Source organism: Anomaloglossus baeobatrachus, chromosome 2 (assembly GCF_048569485.1).
Source record: "Anomaloglossus baeobatrachus isolate aAnoBae1 chromosome 2, aAnoBae1.hap1, whole genome shotgun sequence".
Classification (NCBI taxonomy): domain Eukaryota; kingdom Metazoa; phylum Chordata; class Amphibia; order Anura; family Aromobatidae; genus Anomaloglossus; species Anomaloglossus baeobatrachus.
In genome coordinates this window covers 723,244,175-723,265,874 of record NC_134354.1, presented here as the reverse complement: position 1 = coordinate 723,265,874, position 21,700 = coordinate 723,244,175, and the positions used below count along the sequence as shown (strand labels likewise).

The window sequence follows — 21,700 nt, the reverse complement described above, 5'->3', positions numbered from 1 at the left end:
AAAAGGATGAAAATCTTTATGCTTAAAAATTATTTTATGGTAGGAGATATAAGACTCAGACATATCGTCAACTGTACAAATATAGCAATAGATTTCTGCTCCAGTGTCATATACCCTATTAGAAAATTCTGAGTTAATATGGATGGTCCTCAGTATCCTCATCTCTTGGCCTTAAGGGCGCTTTACACGCTACAATAAATCTTACGATGTGTTGGCGGGGTCACGTCGTAAGTGACGCACATCCAGCATCGTAAGTATGATTGTAGCATGTAAAACCTCCGTGCAATTGCGATTGAACGAAAATCCGTTCATCGCATGCACGTCGTTTATTTCTCAAGAATTGAACGTGCGGTTGTGCAATGTTCCCGAGGCAGCACACATCGCAGTGTGTGACACCCCGGGAACATTGAACGACAGCATACCTCCGTCCGCGGCTCCGTCCGCGGAAGGAGGTGGGCGGGATGTTTACGTCCCGCTCATCTCCGCCCTTCCGCTTCTATTGGCCGGCTGCCGTGTGACGTCGATGTGATGCCGAACGTCCCTCCCACTCCAGGAAGTGGACGTTCGCCGCCCACATCGAGGTCGTATGGTAGGTAAGTACGTGTGATGGGGGTTAATTGTTTGTGTGGCACATTCAACAAATTGAACGTGCTGCACATACGATGGGGGCGGTTACGATCGCATACAATATCGTATGCGAAATCGTAACATGTAAAGCAGGCTTTAGCCTCTATATCTGGAGGATCTGTCATGTCCCATGTTGCACATTTAATTCATTGCTTTTAATGACACTGTGTAATTGTAATGGGGTGGCAGGAGACCCAAAATCTCCCTGACGACCTGGCTTCATGGTATGTTAGAAAGGTGGGTTGGGGTGGAGTTCTACCATTCACCACCAGAGGGCACAGTGTTCCCATAGTTGAGTTCAGGGGTGGAAGTGGATGAGCTCGGACAGTAGAAAGGGGAGGGGAACGAGTGAGCAAGGAGAGTAGTGAAGAAGACAAGTTAGAGAGAGGCTGTATGGACAGAGTTGGAGAGTGAAAGAGGGATCCTGGCCAGTGCATATGTAGCGCCCCTGAGACCATCGGAGTGCTACAAGGTTCTGTATCCCCATCAGGATGCGGGGCCTACCCCCTTAGGTACCCAGAACTCCAGTGCCGGTACCACCAAAAACCCAGGTAATCCCAGTTTTCCCCAACAATCCCCCATACAATGGTGCCTAGCTAGGGGGGGACCATGGATGGCCACCTAGAGGTGGAGCCACTCCAGTCCACTAGTTGACCAGGTGGGAGGGGCAGACTGTGGTCGGGAACACAGGAAGTCAGGGGGAGTTGAGTAGTGACTGCAGAGTTGTAAAGGTGAAAGGGAAGTGAAGTGACTCCCTGACACGGGTTAACAGTGACCTGGTACCCAGAAGAAGTAGTTGCCGGTGGAGTACGGTGGAGTACTACCGGAACTACGCACCGACAGGGTACAGGACCCTAGGACAGGAAAAAGCGTGAAGCCGACCTGTTAACACCTGCACAACAAAGGGGGCCATCAAGGACCTTGCTGACCCTAAAGAATCCGAAGACTCAGTAGCAAAGAGAGAGCCGGGGACAGGACCAGAGACTCCATCACCACAGGGTTCACGGTACCGTCAGGCGGACAAGGTGGAAAAACCACAAACCGGGGACCCCCAGTGTTCCATACCACAGGGACCCATTTACCAGAGACAGGTGCAGGGAAGAAGGTACCAGAGAACCAGACTGGCACTTGGATGAAGGGGACTTGAAGGCGAAACCAGCTGGCCTCCGGCAACCAGTTAACACCCAAAAAGTGAGTAAACCAGTTGCACTGAATACCTGTCTGGACTCCTACTTCCGACGTCTACTGCATGATACACCCGCTGGGGCAATACCCTACTTGCTGAGGGACTACCATACTTGCTGCAATACCATCAGCCCCAGTAGAGACACTGCAGCGGCGGCTCCCTACCTTTAACCACATCACCGCAAATGGCGTCACAAATAACTTTATTCACAAATCCCCTGTAAATATCCCCCATTACAAAAAAGGCCCAGGGCATGGAACCGGGTAACGGCCACCACTGTGACATTCCCAATAGAGACACTACCCGAAACAGAGTACCCCATATCCCTGGGTGCTACACATAGGCATGGAAAGACACGGACACAGAAAGCGTGGGGCCAAGTCCTAGGGAATGCCACTGTGTAGTAGTGCTGAGGACTCCTGGAAGTTTGGATCAGACTGTCCAGTATGCCTAAAGCCGTAGTGGGAAATGCTGGAACCCCTGGAAGCCGTTTGTACTCTGTCATAGCCAGGTTGAAGAGTGTGGTGCGAAGATATGTATTCTGTCCTCTAAAAAGAATGTGCCCTTCGTATGGGGAAGAAATTGGTTATGAATAGTGATGAGCGAGTACTAAAAAGCTCGGGTGCTCGAAGCTCGGGCCGAGCCTCCCAAGATACTCGTGTACTCGGCCCGAGCAACGAGCCCAATGTTATCCTATGGGAGACCCGAGTATTTTTGTGAAATGACCCCCCGGCAGCATGTAGAAACCCTAAAAATGGCACAAAAGTCTCAGAAGAGTGCTCAAATGACATGGCAACAGCATGGGGAAGACCCCTTGAAGCATTTATCACTCAAAAGTCACAGCTGTGAACAATTTTGTCCGCGTTTTACGCCATTTTTACGGACTCACCAGAAAACCTTCCAAAATGACACCAAAATGAATTTTCATGGCGGAAATGTTAAGGGCACATACCCAATAGTGAGATAGAGCTAATGTATGTTACTTTTTGAGATCAATACATGAAAGATTTTACGTAAAACATTGTGTGGCACTCCGATGTCCCTGAGAAGAGACGTACATAAAGGCCTCTGAGTCTAATGTGCCCATTTTGAGGAACTGAGTCTTTGTAGTATTTTCCTTTGCCAGGGCAGTCCAAAATTGTGAGGTTCACCAATGCCCCTGCATACAGACGTGCATGATGGCCTGTAAACCTGAAGTGCCCATTGTAAGGAAGTGGGTCTATTGTAGTATAGCCCTTTGGCAGGGCAGCCAAAAATTGGGAGGCTCCACGTTGTCCCTGGATAGAGACGTGCATGAGGGCCTGTAAACCTGAAGTGCCCATTGTAAGGAAGTGGGTCTATTATTGTAGTATAGCCCTTTGGCAGGGCAGCCAAAAATTGGGAGGCTCCACGTTGTCCCTGGATAGAGACGTGCATGAGGGCCTGTAAACCTGAAGTGCCCATTGTAAGGAAGTGGGTCTATTATTGTAGTATAGCCCTTTGGCAGGGCAGCCAAAAATTGGGAGGCTCCACGTTGTCCCTGGATAGAGACGTGCATGAGGGCCTGTAAACCTGAAGTGCCCATTGTAAGGAAGTGGGTCTATTGTAGTATAGCCCTTTGGCAGGGCAGCCAAAAATTGGGAGGCTCCACGTTGTCCCTGGATAGAGACGTGCATGAGGGCCTCAAAACATTAAGTGTCCATTGTCAGGAAGTGGGTGTATTATAGTATAGCCCTTTGGCAGGGCAGCCAAAAATTGGGAGGCTCCACGTTGTCCCTGGATAGAGACGTGCATGAGGGCCTCAAAACATTAAGTGTCCATTGTCAGGAAGTGGGTGTATTATAGTATAGCCCTTTGGCAGGGCAGCCAAAAATTGGGAGGCTCCACGTTGTCCCTGGATAGAGACGTGCATGAGGGCCTCAAAACATTAAGTGTCCATTGTCAGGAAGTGGGTGTATTATAGTATAGCCCTTTGGCAGGGCAGCCAAAAATTGGGAGGCTCCACGTTGTCCCTGGATAGAGACGTGCATGAGGGCCTCAAAACATTGTTCCCATTGCAAAGGAGCGGGTCTCCTGTCGTTGTAATGTCCATTCTGCAAAGAATGGGCGAAAAAATTTACCGCTGGGGGTATACCTGAAACAAAGGCCTAACTCTTGTAACGGTCATCATGGTGGCGCATGAGGAGAAGGAGGAGCAGTCCAGCGATTATCCAAAGTCCAGAAGTGTGTACCCATGGGTGACTGGAGGTACATGGCAAATTCGCGTTACAAACTTTAAATTCCGCTCTCATTTGCTGGTGGTGTGGTGAAGTCTGGCCCAATCCAACCCTTGTTCATCTTGATCAGAGTCAGCCTATCAGCATTTTCAGTTGACAGGCGGGTGCGTTTATCTGTAATGATTCCACCTGCGGCACTAAAAACACGCTCTGACAAAACGCTAGCGGCAGGGCAGGCCAGGACTTCCAAGGCGTAGAGAGCCAATTCATGCCACGTGTCCACCTTGGATACCCAATAATTGTAAGGCACAGAGGAATGTCGGAGTACAGTTGTTCGATCTGCAAGGTACTCCTTGAGCATCTGGGCAAACTTAGGATTTCTTGTGGCACTACCCCGCACCTCAGGGGCTGTGGTACGTGAGGGGCTGAGAAAACTGTCCCACATCTTAAAGACTGGTCCCCTACCTCTGGCGGATTGGACTTGTGCCTCTCTCGGCTGTACTCCTTGGTTGTCCACTGATTCCTGACCTATGCCGCTAGCGTTTTGTGAGGGGAATGCTTTGCCTACTTCCGTGACTATGGCCTTCCGGAACTGCTGCATTTTGGTTGACCTCTCCGCCTCGGGAATAAGAGACATAAAGTTCTCCTTGTAGCGTGGGTCTAACAGTGTTACCAACCAGTAATGATTGTCGGCCAAGATGTTCTTAACGTGAGGGTCACGAGACAGGCAGCTTACCATAAAGTCAGCCATGTGCGCCAGACTGTTAACAGCCAGGACTTCAGTAGCCTGACCAACACGTTGACTGAACATGCTGTCCTCCTCCTCCTCCTCCTCCTCCTCCTCATCTACCCTGTCCTCTGGCCAGCCACGCTGAACCGAGGATATGACTGGTGTGCATGTCATATCCTCAATTTGGCCGGAGATTTGCTCCATGTCTTCATCCTCCTCCTCGTCATAGTCCTCCACTGCACGTTGTGATGAGACGAGGCTGGGCTGTGTGTTATCACCCACACCCACTACTGTTTCTTGCTGCAACTCATCGCGCTCCGCCTGCAATGCATCATGTTTGGTTTTGAGCAGAGACCGTTTTAGAAGGCAGAGTAGCGGTATGGTGACGCTAATAATGGCGTCATCACCACTCACCATCTTGGTGGAGTCCTCAAAGTTTTGGAGGATGGTACATAGGTCGGACATCCATCTCCACTCCTCAGGTGTTATGTGTGGAGTTTGACCCATTTCCCGACGGCTTAGGTGATGCAGGTACTCAACAACTGCCCTCTTCTGCTCACATATCCTGACCAACATGTGCAGAGTTGAATTCCAACGCGTGGGGACATCACACACCAGTCTGTGAGCCGGAAGATGCAAACTGCGCTGAAAGCCGGCAAGGCCGGCTGAAGCAGTAGGTGACTTTCGAAAATGTGCAGACAGGCGGCGAACTTTTACCAGCAGATCAGACAGCTCTGGGTATGACTTTAGAAACCGCTGAACCACGAGGTTGAGCACATGGGCCACGCATGGAACATGTGTCAGCTGGCCTCGCCTCAAAGCCGCCACCAGGTTCCGGCCATTGTCACACACGACCTTTCCTGGCTTTAGGTTCAGAGGTGTGAGCCAGTGATCTGCCTGCTGTTTCAGAGCTGTCCACACCTCTTCTGCATTGTGGGGTTTGTCACCTATGCAGATTAGCTTCAGCACAGCCTGTTGCCGCTTCGCCGAGGCAGTGCTGCAGTGCTTCCAGCTTGGGACTGGTGTGGAGGGTACAGTGGATGAGGATGCGCAGGAGGAGGAGGAGGCTGAAGAGCATGACATTCCGGAGCTGTAGAGTGTGGGTGAAACACTGACTGAGGTAGGGCCAGCAAACCTTGGTGTGGTAAGGACGTGTTCCGTCCCTCACTCAGACTGGGTCCCAGCTTCCACAATATTAACCCAGTGTGCCGTCAACGAGATGTAGCGGCCTTGCCCACAAGCACTTGTCCACGTGTCTGTGGTTAGGTGGACTTTGGGTGAAACAGCGTTGTTCAGGGCACGTGTGATGTTTTGTGACACGTGGTTATGCAACGCGGGGACGGCACACCGGGAGAAATAGTGGCGGCTGGGGACCGAGTAACGTGGGACAGCTGCCGCCATCAGGTCGCGGAATGCTTCTGTCTCCACCAGCCTAAAAGGCAACATTTCCAGCGCAAGCAGTCACGAAATGTTAGCATTTAGAACTGTGGCATGTGGGGTGTTGGCAGTGTATTTGCGCCTGCGTTCAAAGGTTTGCTGAATGGATAACTGAACGCTGCGCTGGGACAAGGACGTGCTTGATGATGGTGTTATTTCTGCGTAGGCAACTGCAGGTGCAGGACCGGAGGAGGCTTGTTCGCAGGCAGCATGGACAGGGGATTGGCTCGCATGCACAACCAGCGAAGACGTAGCAGTGACATCAGCAAGCACTGCTCCTCGACTCTGTTGTACTTCCCACAAAGTCGGGTGCTTGGCTGACATGTGCCTGATCATGCTGGTGGTGGTCAGGCTGCTAGTTTTGGTACCCCTGCTGATGCTGGCACGGCAGGTGTTGCAAATGGCCTTTTTAGAATCATCTGGAGCCAACTTAAAAAACTGCCAGACTCGGGAAGACCTAACATTTGTACAGGCACCTTGTGTCGTGTTGTTGTTCCGGGGAACGGTTGCCTGACTTCTGCCTGGAGCCACCACCCTGCTTCTTACTGCCTGTTGGGATGCTACGCCTCCCTCCCCCTGTGCACTGCTGTCCTCGCTCTGCATATCCTCCTGCCAGGTTGGGTCAGTTACTGGATCATCCACCACGTCATCTTCCTCTTCCGCACCCTGCTCCTCCTCCTGACTTCCTGACAATTGTGTCTCATCATCGTCCACCCCTTGTTGAGACACGTTGCCAACTTCGTGAGAACGTGGCTGCTCAAATATTTGGCCATCTGTACATACGATCTCCTCATGACCCACTTCAACATGAGCTGGCGAGAGGCCAGAATGTGCGAATGGAAACGTGAACAGCTCTTCCGAGTGTCCAAGTGTGGGATCATTAATGTCCGAGGACGTGTACTCAGCCTTGTGGTAGGAAGGAGGATCAGGTTCTGAAATGTGCGGTGCAGTATCACGGCTACTGACACTTGACCGTGTGGAAGACAGAGTGTTTGTGGTGGTGCCAATCTGACTGGAAGCATTATCCGCTATCCAACTAACAACCTGTTGACACTGGTCTTGGTTCAAGAGCGGTGTACTGCTGCGGTCCCCAAGAATTTGGGACAGGACGTGCGAGCGACTAGATGTGGCCCTTTGTTGTGGCAAAATTAGAGCTTGCCCACGACCTCGGCCTCTGCCTGCACCACCATCACGTCCACTTCCTTGTTCCTTGCCAACGCCCTTGCGCATTTTGCAATGCTGTGCTGACGTGTATTCACTAGACTTGGGCGTTATATCCAAGTTTGTGCAAATCGTGCACCTGTACGCTGCCACCGACAGGCACACACGTGCGGTTTTTAAATGCAAGCACGGACGCACTAAGAACCTAACAGGTTTTAGGAGCAAAAATTAATGAGAACTCTGACACTATCAGCCACTGCTGACTGACGTGTTTTATACACTACACTTGTGCGTTATATAATAGTTTGGTAAAAACGCACACAAGTGCACCTGTACGCTGCCACCGACAGGCACACACGTGCGGTTTTTAAATGCAAGCACGGACGCACTAAGAACCTAACAGGTTTTAGGAGCAAAAATTAATGAGAACTCTGACACTATCAGCCACTGCTGACTGACGTGTATTATACACTACACTTGTGCGTTATATAATAGTTTGGTAAAAACGCACACAAGTGCACCTGTACGCTGCCACCGACAGGCACACACGTGCGGTGTTTAAATGCAAGCACGGACGCACTAAGAACCTAACAGGTTTTAGGAGCAAAAATTAATGAGAACTCTGACACTATCAGCCACTGCTGACTGACGTGTATTATACACTACACTTGTGCGTTATATAATAGTTTGGTAAAAACGCACACAAGTGCACCTGTACGCTGCCACCGACAGGCACACACGTGCGGTTTTTAAATGCAAGCACGGACGCACTAAGAACCTAACAGGTTTTAGGAGCAAAAATTAATGAGAACTCTGACACTATCAGCCACTGCTGACTGACGTGTATTATACACTACACTTGTGCGTTATATAATAGTTTGGTAAAAACGCACACAAGTGCACCTGTACGCTGCCACCGACAGGCACACACGTGCGGTTTTTAAATGCAAGCACGGACGCACTAAGAACCTAACAGGTTTTAGGAGCAAAAATTAATGAGAACTCTGACACTATCAGCCACTGCTGACTGACGTGTATTATACACTACACTTGTGCGTTATATAATAGTTTGGTAAAAACGCACACAAGTGCACCTGTACGCTGCCACCGACAGGCACACACGTGCGGTTTTTAAATGCAAGCACGGACGCACTAAGAACCTAACAGGTTTTAGGAGCAAAAATTAATGAGAACTCTGACACTATCAGCCACTGCTGACTGACGTGTATTATACACCACACTTGTGCGTTATATAATAGTTTGGTAAAAACGCACACAAGTGCACCTGTACGCTGCCACCGACAGGCACACACGTGCGGTTTTTAAATGCAAGCACGGACGCACTAAGAACCTAACAGGTTTTAGGAGCAAAAATTAATGAGAACTCTGACACTATCTGGACTGTTTTAGACTGTGTACACCAGCCCCAGATATGATGAAGGCTGGTATACGGTCACCACTAGGAATGGCTATATACCCTGCCTGCCTGCCTGCCTGTATAATGCTACAATAGTCCTGACAAGGACTCTTTTGGTCACTAGCCTGTATTCCAACCTGGCTATACCCTGCCTGTATACAGCAACAATAGTCCTGAGAAGGACTCTGCTACTGTACTCCGACCTGGCTATACCCTGCCTGCCTGTATACAACTAGAATAGTCCTGAGAAGGACTTTTGGTCACACTGTTTGCAGCCCTGCTACGGAAATAGCTATAAAGGGCCGCAAACCTTTCCCTGAAGCAGCGACACTCTCCCTGCACTGACTGTCTGGATAGCTGTGAGCAGTAGTGATGAGCGAGCATGCTTGTTACTACTCGGTACTCGCACGAGTATCACTGTACTCGGTCTACTCGGCGGGGACCGAGTAATCTCGCGATACTCGTGCTGTACTCGTGGTCTTCATTTCTGCATGTTGGCGCTCTTTTGAGAGCCAGCCCTCATGCAGGGATTGGCTGGCAGACCACTGCAATGCCACAGCCCTGTTAGTTGTGGAATTGCAGTGATTGGCCGGCCTGCACAGCGTGACCGAGCCTTTATACCGGCGGGCGCGCTGTGCTCTGCTCACAGCTATCCAGACAGTCAGTGCAGGGAGAGTGTCGCTGCTTCAGGGAAAGGTTTGCGTCCCTTTATAGCTATTTCCGTAGAAGGGCTGCAAACAGTGTGACCAAAAGTCCTTCTCAGGACTATTCTAGTTGTATACAGGCAGGCAGGGTATAGCCAGGTCGGAGTACAGTAGCAGAGTCCTTCTCAGGACTATTGTTGCTGTATACAGGCAGGGTATAGCCAGGTCGGAATACAGGCTAGTGACCAAAAGAGTCCTTGTCAGGACTATTGTAGCAGTATACAGGCAGGCAGGCAGGCAGGGTATATAGCCATTCCTAGTGGTGACCGTATACCAGCCTTCATCATATCTGGGGCTGGTGTACACAGTCTAAAACAGTCCAGATAGTGTCAGAGTTCTCATTAATTTTTGCTCCTAAAACCTGTTAGGTTCTTAGTGCGTCCGTGCTTGCATTTAAAAACCGCACGTGTGTGCCTGTCGGTGGCAGCGTACAGGTGCACTTGTGTGCGTTTTTACCAAACTATTATATAACGCACAAGTGTAGTGTATAATACACGTCAGTCAGCAGTGGCTGATAGTGTCAGAGTTCTCATTAATTTTTGCTCCTAAAACCTGTTAGGTTCTTATTGCGTCCGTGCTTGCATTTAAAAACCGCACGTGTGTGCCTGTCGGTGGCAGCGTACAGGTGCACTTGTGTGCGTTTTTATCAAACTATTATATAACGCACAAGTGTAGTGTATAATACACGTCAGTCAGCAGTGGCTGATAGTGTCAGAGTTCTCATTAATTTTTGCTCCTAAAACCTGTTAGGTTCTTAGTGCGTCCGTGCTTGCATTTAAAAACCGCACGTGTGTGCCTGTCGTTGGCAGCGTACAGGTGCACGATTTGCACAAACTTGGATATAACGCCCAAGTCTAGTGAATACACGTCAGCACAGCATTGCAAAATGCGCAAGGGCGTTGGCAAGGAACAAGGAAGTGGACGTGATGGTGGTGCAGGCAGAGGCCGAGGTCGTGGGCAAGCTCTAATTTTGCCACAACAAAGGGCCACATCTAGTCGCTCGCACGTCCTGTCCCAAATTCTTGGGGACCGCAGCAGTACACCGCTCTTGAACCAAGACCAGTGTCAACAGGTTGTTAGTTGGATAGCGGATAATGCTTCCAATCAGATTGGCACCACCACAAACACTCTGTCTTCCACACGGTCAAGTGTCAGTAGCCGTGATACTGCACCGCACATTTCAGAACCTGATCCTCCTTCCTACCACAAGGCTGAGTACACGTCCTCGGACATTAATGATCCCACACTTGGACACTCGGAAGAGCTGTTCACGTTTCCATTCGCACATTCTGGCCTCTCGCCAGCTCATGTTGAAGTGGGTCATGAGGAGATCGTATGTACAGATGGCCAAATATTTGAGCAGCCACGTTCTCACGAAGTTGGCAACGTGTCTCAACAAGGGGTGGACGATGATGAGACACAATTGTCAGGAAGTCAGGAGGAGGAGCAGGGTGCGGAAGAGGAAGATGACGTGGTGGATGATCCAGTAACTGACCCAACCTGGCAGGAGGATATGCAGAGCGAGGACAGCAGTGCACAGGGGGAGGGAGGCGTAGCATCCCAACAGGCAGTAAGAAGCAGGGTGGTGGCTCCAGGCAGAAGTCAGGCAACCGTTCCCCGGAACAACAACACGACACAAGGTGCCTGTACAAATGTTAGGTCTTCCCGAGTCTGGCAGTTTTTTAAGTTGGCTCCAGATGATTCTAAAAAGGCCATTTGCAACACCTGCCGTGCCAGCATCAGCAGGGGTACCAAAACTAGCAGCCTGACCACCACCAGCATGATCAGGCACATGTCAGCCAAGCACCCGACTTTGTGGGAAGTACAACAGAGTCGAGGAGCAGTGCTTGCTGATGTCACTGCTACGTCTTCGCTGGTTGTGCATGCGAGCCAATCCCCTGTCCATGCTGCCTGCGAACAAGCCTCCTCCGGTCCTGCACCTGCAGTTGCCTACGCAGAAATAACACCATCATCAAGCACGTCCTTGTCCCAGCGCAGCGTTCAGTTATCCATTCAGCAAACCTTTGAACGCAGGCGCAAATACACTGCAACACCCCACATGCCACAGTTCTAAATGCTAACATTTCGCGACTGCTTGCGCTGGAAATGTTGCCTTTTAGGCTGGTGGAGACAGAAGCATTCCGCGACCTGATGGCGGCAGCTGTCCCACGTTACTCGGTCCCCAGCCGCCACTATTTCTCCCGGTGTGCCGTCCCCGCGTTGCATAACCACGTGTCACAAAACATCACACGTGCCTTGAACAACGCTGTTTCACCCAAAGTCCACCTAACCACAGACACGTGGACAAGTGCTTGTGGGCAAGGCCGCTACATCTCGTTGACGGCACACTGGGTTAATATTGTGGAAGCTGGGACCCAGTCTGAGCGAGGGACGGAACACGTCCTTCCCACACCAAGGTTTGCAGGCCCTACCTCAGTCAGTGTTTCACCCACACTCTACAGCTCCGGAATGTCATGCTCTTCAGCCTCCTCCTCCTCCTGCGCATCCTCATCCACTGTACCCTCCACACCAGTCCCAAGCTGGAAGCACTGCAGCACTGCCTCGGCGAAGCGGCAACAGGCTGTGCTGAAGCTAATCTGCATAGGTGACAAACCCCACAATGCAGAAGAGGTGTGGACAGCTCTGAAACAGCATGCAGATCACTGGCTCACACCTCTGAACCTAAAGCCAGGAAAGGTCGTGTGTGACAATGGCCGGAACCTGGTGGCGGCTTTGAGGCGAGGCCAGCTGACACATGTTCCATGCGTGGCCCATGTGCTCAACCTCGTGGTTCAGCGGTTTCTAAAGTCATACCCAGAGCTGTCTGATCTGCTGGTAAAAGTTCGCCGCCTGTCTGCACATTTTCGAAAGTCACCTACTGCTTCAGCCGGCCTTGCCGGCTTTCAGCGCAGTTTGCATCTTCCGGCTCACAGACTGGTGTGTGATGTCCCCACGCGTTGGAATTCAACTCTGCACATGTTGGTCAGGATATGTGAGCAGAAGAGGGCAGTTGTTGAGTACCTGCATCACCTAAGCCGTCGGGAAATGGGTCAAACTCCACACATAACACCTGAGGAGTGGAGATGGATGTCCGACCTATGTACCATCCTCCAAAACTTTGAGGACTCCACCAAGATGGTGAGTGGTGATGACGCCATTATTAGCGTCACCATACCGCTACTCTGCCTTCTAAAACGGTCTCTGCTCAAAACCAAACATGATGCATTGCAGGCGGAGCGCGATGAGTTGCAGCAAGAAACAGTAGTGGGTGTGGGTGATAACACACAGCCCAGCCTCGTCTCATCACAACGTGCAGTGGAGGACTATGACGAGGAGGAGGATGGAGCAAATCTCCGGCCAAATTGAGGATATGACATGCACACCAGTCATATCCTCGGTTCAGCGTGGCTGGCCAGAGGACAGGGTAGATGAGGAGGAGGAGGAGGAGGAGGACAGCATGTTCAGTCAACGTGTTGGTCAGGCTACTGAAGTCCTGGCTGTTAAGAGTCTGGCGCACATGGCTGACTTTATGGTAAGCTGCCTGTCTCGTGACCCTCGCGTTAAGAACATCTTGGCCGACAATCATTACTGGTTGGTAACACTGTTAGACCCACGCTACAAGGAGAACTTTATGTCTCTTATTCCCGAGGCGGAGAGGTCAACCAAAATGCAGCAGTTCCGGAAGGCCATAGTCACGGAAGTAGGCAAAGCATTCCCCTCACAAAACGCTAGCGGCATAGGTCAGGAATCAGTGGACAACCAAGGCGTACAGCCGAGAGAGGCACAAGTCCAATCCGCCAGAGGTAGGGGAATAGTCTTTAAGATGTGGGACAGTTTTCTCAGCCCCTCACGTACCACAGCCCCTGAGGTGCGGGGTAGTGCCACAAGAAATCCTAAGTTTGCCCAGATGCTCAAGGAGTACCTTGCAGATCGAACAACTGTACTCCGACATTCCTCTGTGCCTTACAATTATTGGGTATCCAAGGTGGACACGTGGCATGAATTGGCTCTCTACGCCTTGGAAGTCCTGGCCTGCCCTGCCGCTAGCGTTTTGTCAGAGCGTGTTTTTAGTGCCGCAGGTGGAATCATTACAGATAAACGCACCCGCCTGTCAACTGAAAATGCTGATAGGCTGACTCTGATCAAGATGAACAAGGGTTGGATTGGGCCAGACTTCACCACACCACCAGCAAATGAGAGCGGAATTTAAAGTTTGTAACGCGAATTTGCCATGTACCTCCAGTCACCCATGGGTACACACTTCTGGACTTTGGATAATCGCTGGACTGCTCCTCCTTCTCCTCATGCGCCACCATGATGACCGTTACAAGAGTTAGGCCTTTGTTTCAGGTATACCCCCAGTGGTAAATTTTTTCGCCCATTCTTTGCAGAATGGACATTACAACGACAGGAGACCCGCTCCTTTGCAATGGGAACAATGTTTTGAGGCCCTCATGCACGTCTCTATCCAGGGACAACGTGGAGCCTCCCAATTTTTGGCTGCCCTGCCAAAGGGCTATACTATAATACACCCACTTCCTGACAATGGACACTTAATGTTTTGAGGCCCTCATGCACGTCTCTATCCAGGGACAACGTGGAGCCTCCCAATTTTTGGCTGCCCTGCCAAAGGGCTATACTATAATACACCCACTTCCTGACAATGGACACTTAATGTTTTGAGGCCCTCATGCACGTCTCTATCCAGGGACAACGTGGAGCCTCCCAATTTTTGGCTGCCCTGCCAAAGGGCTATACTATAATACACCCACTTCCTGACAATGGACACTTCAGGTTTACAGGCCCTCATGCACGTCTCTATCCAGGGACAACGTGGAGCCTCCCAATTTTTGGCTGCCCTGCCAAAGGGCTATACTACAATAATAGACCCACTTCCTTACAATGGGCACTTCAGGTTTACAGGCCCTCATGCACGTCTCTATCCAGGGACAACGTGGAGCCTCCCAATTTTTGGCTGCCCTGCCAAAGGGCTATACTACAATAGACCCACTTCCTTACAATGGGCACTTCAGGTTTACAGGCCCTCATGCACGTCTCTATCCAGGGACAACGTGGAGCCTCCCAATTTTTGGCTGCCCTGCCAAAGGGCTATACTACAATAGACCCACTTCCTTACAATGGGCACTTCAGGTTTACAGGCCATCATGCACGTCTGTATGCAGGGGCATTGGTGAACCTCACAATTTTGGACTGCCCTGGCAAAGGAAAATACTACAAAGACTCAGTTCCTCAAAATGGGCACATTAGACTCAGAGGCCTTTATGTACGTCTCTTCTCAGGGACATCGGAGTGCCACACAATGTTTTACGTAAAATCTTTCATGTATTGATCTCAAAAAGTAACATACATTAGCTCTATCTCACTATTGGGTATGTGCCCTTAACATTTCCGCCATGAAAATTCATTTTGGTGTCATTTTGGAAGGTTTTCTGGTGAGTCCGTAAAAATGGCGTAAAACGCGGACAAAATTGTTCACAGCTGTGACTTTTGAGTGATAAATGCTTCAAGGGGTCTTCCCCATGCTGTTGCCATGTCATTTGAGCACTCTTCTGAGACTTTTGTGCCATTTTTAGGGTTTCTACATGCTGCCGGTGGTCATTTCACAAAAATACTCGGGTCTCCCATAGGATAACATTGGGCTCGTTGCTCGGGCCGAGTACACGAGTATCTTGGGAGGCTCGGCCCGAGCTTCGAGCACCCGAGCTTTTTAGTACTCGCTCATCACTAGTGAGCAGAGCACAGCGCGCCCGCCGGTATAAAGGCTCGGTCACGCTGTGCAGGCCGACCAATCACTGCAATTCCACAACTAACAGGGCTGTGGCATTGCAGTGGTCTGCCAGCCAATCCCTGCATGAGGGCTGGCTCTCAAAAGAGCGCCAACATGCAGAAATGAAGACCACGAGTACAGCACGAGTATCGCGAGATTACTCGGTCCCCGCCGAGTAGACCGAGTACAGTGATACTCGTGCGAGTACCGAGTAGTAACAAGCATGCTCGCTCATCACTAGTTATGAAGTGTTAAGGGGGCTTAACACGCATCGACATCGCTAACGAGATGTCGTTGGGGTCACGGAATTTGTGATGCACATCCGGCCTCATTAGCAACGTCGTTGCATGTGAAACGTACGAACGACCCCTAACTATCAAAAATACTCACCTAATCGTTGATCGTTGATACGTCGTTCTAATCCCAAATATCGTTGCTGATTTTGGACGCAGGTAGTTCGTCGTTCCTGAGGCAGCATACATCGCTACGTGTGACACCCCAGGAACGACGAACAACACCGTACCTGCGTCCTCCGGCAATGAGGTGGATGTCACTTTCTTTTGGCTGCTTTTCGCCCCTCCGCTTCTATTGGACGGCTGCCGTGTGACGTTGCTGTGACGCCGCACGAACAGCCCCCTTAGAAAGGAGGCGGTTCGCTGACCACAGCGACGTCGCTCGGCAAGTAAGTACGTGTGACTGGTCCTAGCGATGTTGGGCGCCACGGGCAACGTGCCGCACAACCGACGGGGGCAGGTGCTTTCACCAGCGACATCGCTAGCGATGTCGCTGCGTGTAAAGCAGCCTTTATACTACAGTAAAGATGGTGTGTTAGAAGAGAAACCGGTGTCTGCCTCTCTTTTTATGGGGACTGGAACAAAGTTCAGAGATAGACCTGGCAGCGTTACTGGGAGCTTGCACCATTCTACCACCGCTACAAACATTGCCCCTTTTTCATGAAGTGAGCCGGTCGGGGATGCGATTACACCAGCAGACCTTGGCAGATCCTCCGTCCGGTACTTCACAATGCTAATTTACCATGTGGTGGTGTGTAGGAAAATGGAACACCAAAGCCCCCCAACACAATAGACTGTCTACGATACCGCTGTATCTGTAACAGCAGGCCCGGGATACAGTACACAGAGAAGGAAGACTCAGTGGTGACTCACACTATATTTATTATTACACAAACTGGGATAGGGCTAATACAGGGAATTGTTATCACAAGAAAAATTGATCAGTCTCTTCAGATTACACATGCAATAAACATGACATTTGCTTATACACATTCAGTTTAGCTGGCCCAAGAAGGAATACTACATTACTAAACAATTATTAACCCAAATCATCCAACATGAAGGGAGTACTTATGTCAGGGCCACTGTCTATAGTCCCAAAAATATTATATCCTACGTCTTTCTGTATAACAGTCAATAACTTGTATAATGGATTAAATCTGAGACACTAACATTACAATCGCAACATTAAGTACCGCACTGCTAAGTAGCAACAGCTCGGTACACTCGGGTCACCCATGAACTTGACAGGTGATGTCTGCGGCTTGACCACGTAGTCCGGGCTTAGGGTAATCTTCTGGCACACTACCTGACATAGACTCTTTAGGAGCAGCAATTGGGCCTCTCGACTCTTCAGCAGGGGAGGCAACCTTCCTCACCCCTGCGTGCACGTCTCTCTGCTTCTCTCCCTTGGCGTCAAAACTGCCCGTCTGGTCACTTCCAGGGCTTTTAACATCTGCTGCTGAGTCACTGCTACCTTCTGGGTAACGTGTAAATCCCAGTGGACAGAGGGACCTCTGCTGACGTCACGCCCATGTGATGAGAAGGAACGGGACCTCTGCCAACATAGCTGATACCAGGATAAAACATTATTTTTTTAAATCCACGTGGGCATGGAGTTGATTATTATAGAAGCGGGGACCTGGGGGTAAGATCCCCAGATGGGGAGGGTGCAGGAGGGCGAAGCCCCCCCTTGCATTAGTATAGTGGAAGGAAGAAACATCACCATGCCCACCAAACAAGCTGTCATGCCCACTAACCAAGCCGGTTACGCTCACAGGTCCTTCTAGCCACTGGGATATAGCCACAACCCTCCCTTCTGAACTCATCCTTCCCTTAACAGCCTCCCTCCAGAAAGCTGCTGGCTGGATTTTCCTTCCTAGACAATTCTTCTTTCCTAGGCGATTCTTCTTTCCTTGGTCAGCAGAGGCCAGTGTCCCATCACTAATCCTACTAGGCTGTTCTGTCCACCTTCCTACATATCAGCAGGTTTGGCAAGCTTTGACCACTGTTCTGCCATCAGCTATCTAAAATGTCGAGACTGCCAGGAGTCTTCACAGATAAAGGCTGATCAAGGCTATCCCAACAGAAAGACACTCTAAGTAGTTTATTGCCAAGGGACTCTGAACAAATTAGGTAGAAATTAATTAGATACCAAAGAAAGCACAATAACTCATAGATATTCAGATGAATAGTAATAATAGTTAAGACTAATATAAAAAAGTAATGGAATAGTTCCAATGGAATTACTATATACTAAAGGGAAGCCCATCACTTCCACAGGCTAGCAAATAATCATATATACCGTAGAAGCAGTAGGAGGTAGCCTTAGGACAGAGCAATACAAATAATAGCCCAAATATCCAAATGGCGTATAAGTACAAAGGGGAAAACAAAAAACAGGGAATGGGTGCAGTAAGCACTGAGCCTAATATGGCCCTAACAGGAATTTCTCCCTAGCCGGAGGTGTTGCCATCCTAAAAGATAATCATCTTAAAGGATAATAATTATTATTACTAAGTTCAATATATTTTATACTATAATAAGCACAGTGGTGTCCCACTTATCTTTTCCTTGTGAAATTTCTACTATACCCTCAAAGTAGGAGGAAAAAAAGGGTTAATCCCGCGCAATCTGCCAGAATAAAGCCTGCTTTACACGTTGCAATTTTGCATACGATATCGTATGCGATTTGCAACGCCCCCATGGTATGTGTGGCACGTTCAATTTGTTGAACGTGCCACACAAACGATTAACCCCCGTCACACGTACTTACCCGTCCATACGACCTCGATGTGGGCGGCGAACGTCCACTTCCTGGAGTGGGAGGGACGTTCGGCGTCACATCGACGTCATGCGGCAGCCGGCCAATAGAAGCGGAGGGGCGGAGCTGAGCTGGACGTAAAGATCCCGCCCACCTCCTTCCTTCCGCATTGTGGGCCGGGAGCCGCAGGAGGCAGGTAAGATCTGTTCATCGTTCCCGGGGTGTCACACACTGCGATGTGTGCTACCCCGGGTACGATGAACACTCTAACATGCAATTCTAGAGAGAGGGACGATGTGTATGCGATGAAGATTTTACCGTTCAATCGCAATCGCACGTACCTGCCACACACTGCAATGTACCTTACGATACCGGATGTGCGTCACTTACGACGTGACCCCGCCGACATATTGTAAGATACATTGCAGCGTGTAAAGCAGGCTTAAGATGTGGAAATGTTGATAGATTTTTTTTTTTAAATCAGATAAATTTTTATTGCATTTTAAAACTTTCATAAACATAACAACACATTGTGAGGGTAGTCCTCACACATACCCCCTCCCCCCACCCTCTTCCGGTCGACAGTCTCACCCCTCCACTCTCTACATCCCTCTTTATTCACATAATGACCTGCCCTCCTTATATCTCAGCCACTGCGATCTTTCCTTTCCTACCTATAGTCTACATATCCTTTCAGTAGATCAAATGACGCTAATCCTGGAAAGTGCAGCCACTTGCTCCAGATCTTCTCATATTCAGTTTTCCTTCCCTTTTTAATATAAACATTTTTCTCCATATAAATAATATAATTCACTTTTTCAACAAATGCCTGACGTGTCGGTGCTTTTTCAGATAGCCAATACAAGGCAATTAGTTTCCTTGCTGCATACAACAATCGTGCCACTGCCAGTTTCTCTTGTTCATCCACCCCCACTTTGTGCACATACCCTAGCACACACACCACCGGGTTTCTGGTTAGGTCCACTTGCATCACTGATTGAATTAAATTTAACACTGTGATCCAAAACCCTTGTAAACATGGGCATTCCCACAACATGTGCATGATCCCTGCTTCCTCCACAGAAAATTTTGGACATTTGGAATCCGTTCTCACTCCCACTTTCTTCATCCACATGGGGGTTCTATATACTCTGTATATAACATATAATTGTGATAGCCGTTTCGCCTCGCTCGGAGATATTTTGATGACATATTGTAAAATAGACTCCCATTTCTCCTCCCCAATTTCTCCCAAATCTTCCACCCACCTTGCATATGCCCCAATTTGTTGCCTCCCAACCGACATGGACAGAAGTCCCCCGTAGACCATCGATATACATCCTGCCGTCCCTCTCTGCGTCCCTAATATATTAATTACACTATCTGATTGTATAACAATTGGTGTTATTCTGTTCTGTGATTCAAATGCGTGACGTTGCTGCAGGTGTTTATAAAACATACTATGTCCCAGTGGGAAGTCTTTTAGCAGTACTTCAAAAGTCTTAAATATGTTTCCATCCATCACTTGGGAGAGGTACCAGATACCAATTCTCCTCCATTGCCCAAATTCTTTAAGGGATAAAAATTCCGGAATGTTGTGGTTGTCCCATGTACCACTCCGGGGCTCGGCCGGCTGCCGAGCCGCTCGGATCCGTGCTCATCGGTGGGTGGCTCGAGCTCTTCCACGGACCCGGGGGTCACGTCGCTCTGAAAGGGGGTTGGCGCTACATGTAGGGACTGCGGTGTGGAGGTCCACGGCCGGAGCCGCGGTTGTTTGTAAGGGGATTTGAGTTTGTGACGCCACCCACGGGTTGTGGTGAATGGATGGACACCACCGCTGCCTAGGCTCCCGGGGACGGTGTTGCGCAGCTTGGTGTTGACCCCCTCCGTGGGTAGGGGGATGATGGTCCCAGGGGCCCGAGGGAGGTGCTGAGGCGAGGGGATGGATGCGTGCTGGGTGCTGGTGCGGTGCGCGGCCCGAAGGCACTGGTGTACTCACTATGATACAACACACTGGAGTCTCTGGTAAACCAAAATGAGATGATGAACGGTGCCCGCAGCTAGCTGCGGCTTCCCCTTAACAGGTGGTGGTTTCCGCCTTTCTCCTGCACCTCTTTAGTGTAGACGTTATGACTCCTATGCCTAAGCAACGGTAGTCCGCTCCCCGGCTTGCTGTGTGTCGGGAGAGCCCAGTTTGCCCACAGACGCTGGCCCCTTGGGTCTCTATGCCTTGGCTTTACCCTAATGGTTGGGCTGTTGTCTTCAATCGAGTCTTGTGTGGGAAAGGTCCTAAAATCCAGTCCTCAATCAGTTGATTTGACTTACCTAGTTGTTTCTGGGCCTCGTACTGGGTCTGAGTACCCCTCCTGGTGCTCCAATTTTCAGTCGGTTCCCCGGTTCGGTACCGGCGGGCCACCGCCCGTCCCCGGTCCCTACGGTTTCACCGGCTGTAATCCCAGCTCCTGCAGGTGGCCACCACCGTCTGCCTCTTTGCTAAAGGTGCCTGGGCTCCAACCCAGACACCTGGTGTAGTCTTTGGCAGGCCTGAGCACAGGTCTGCCCTTGAACTTGACTCTCCTCACTCCCTGTCAAGACTCTACTCCACTCTCTCTAACTGTTTTCCCGCCTCCGAGCCTGTGAACTCCTCAGTGGGCGGAGCCAACAGCCTGGCTCCGCCCCCCTGGTGTGGACATCAAACCCGGAGGGTGGTGAGAAAGGTTTGTAGGTTGGCTGCTGTCACCTTTCTAAGGGGATGGTGTGTGTGTGTGCATGGGACTACCTGGGACGACCTGACTAGTCCAGGGCGTCACATTCCCCTTTGGTTTAATGCAGACCATCCGCGGGCTGCCCGTCCATCACCAGTTTATTTTGTTTCTGAAAGATAAAACGGGAAACACAATACAAGTATACCAACAGTTGTATAAACTTCAAATATTGACTTCAGTTCTTCCCTTGCGGGAGGCACATGCTTAAATGTTGCAAAATGTAACATTTTTATTAACACGGGAACGGGTCCTTCAGTCACCCACCCAAACAAACCTAGCCTTGATGCTGCCCCTAAGAAATGGGCAGCACCCCTTTTCCCCAGTCCAGGAACGGGCCCAGGTGTTGTTTTACGGGACGGGTGCAGATTTCACATCTGCTTGTCTCTCGGAGGCCCCACGTCCAGGGGGCCCCTGACCCGGAGGATTGCCACCGGTTGCAATGAAAACGAGAAATTAATAGGGCGTGGCAGTGTTTGGAGATAGATGTCTGTCTGAAAAATGCTGGTCCAGTTACAGTGATACAGAGATATATGTGACAGATTCTCCATATGACTTACAGGATGGAATAGGTGGGCTGACATGGACAGTTTCTAGCTGAGTCCTCAGAAAACAGTATGTAAAAGTAATGCAGCC

The 21,700-nt window shown here is 50.1% G+C and overlaps 1 protein-coding gene across 1 annotated transcript in view; it reads left to right on the top strand.

Annotated features, from left to right (window-relative positions):
* LOC142289995 (cilia- and flagella-associated protein 337-like) overlaps positions 1-21,700 on the top strand; it is a 200,453-nt gene that overhangs the window by 138,016 nt on the left and 40,737 nt on the right. The gene's annotated exons all lie outside the window — the stretch shown is intronic.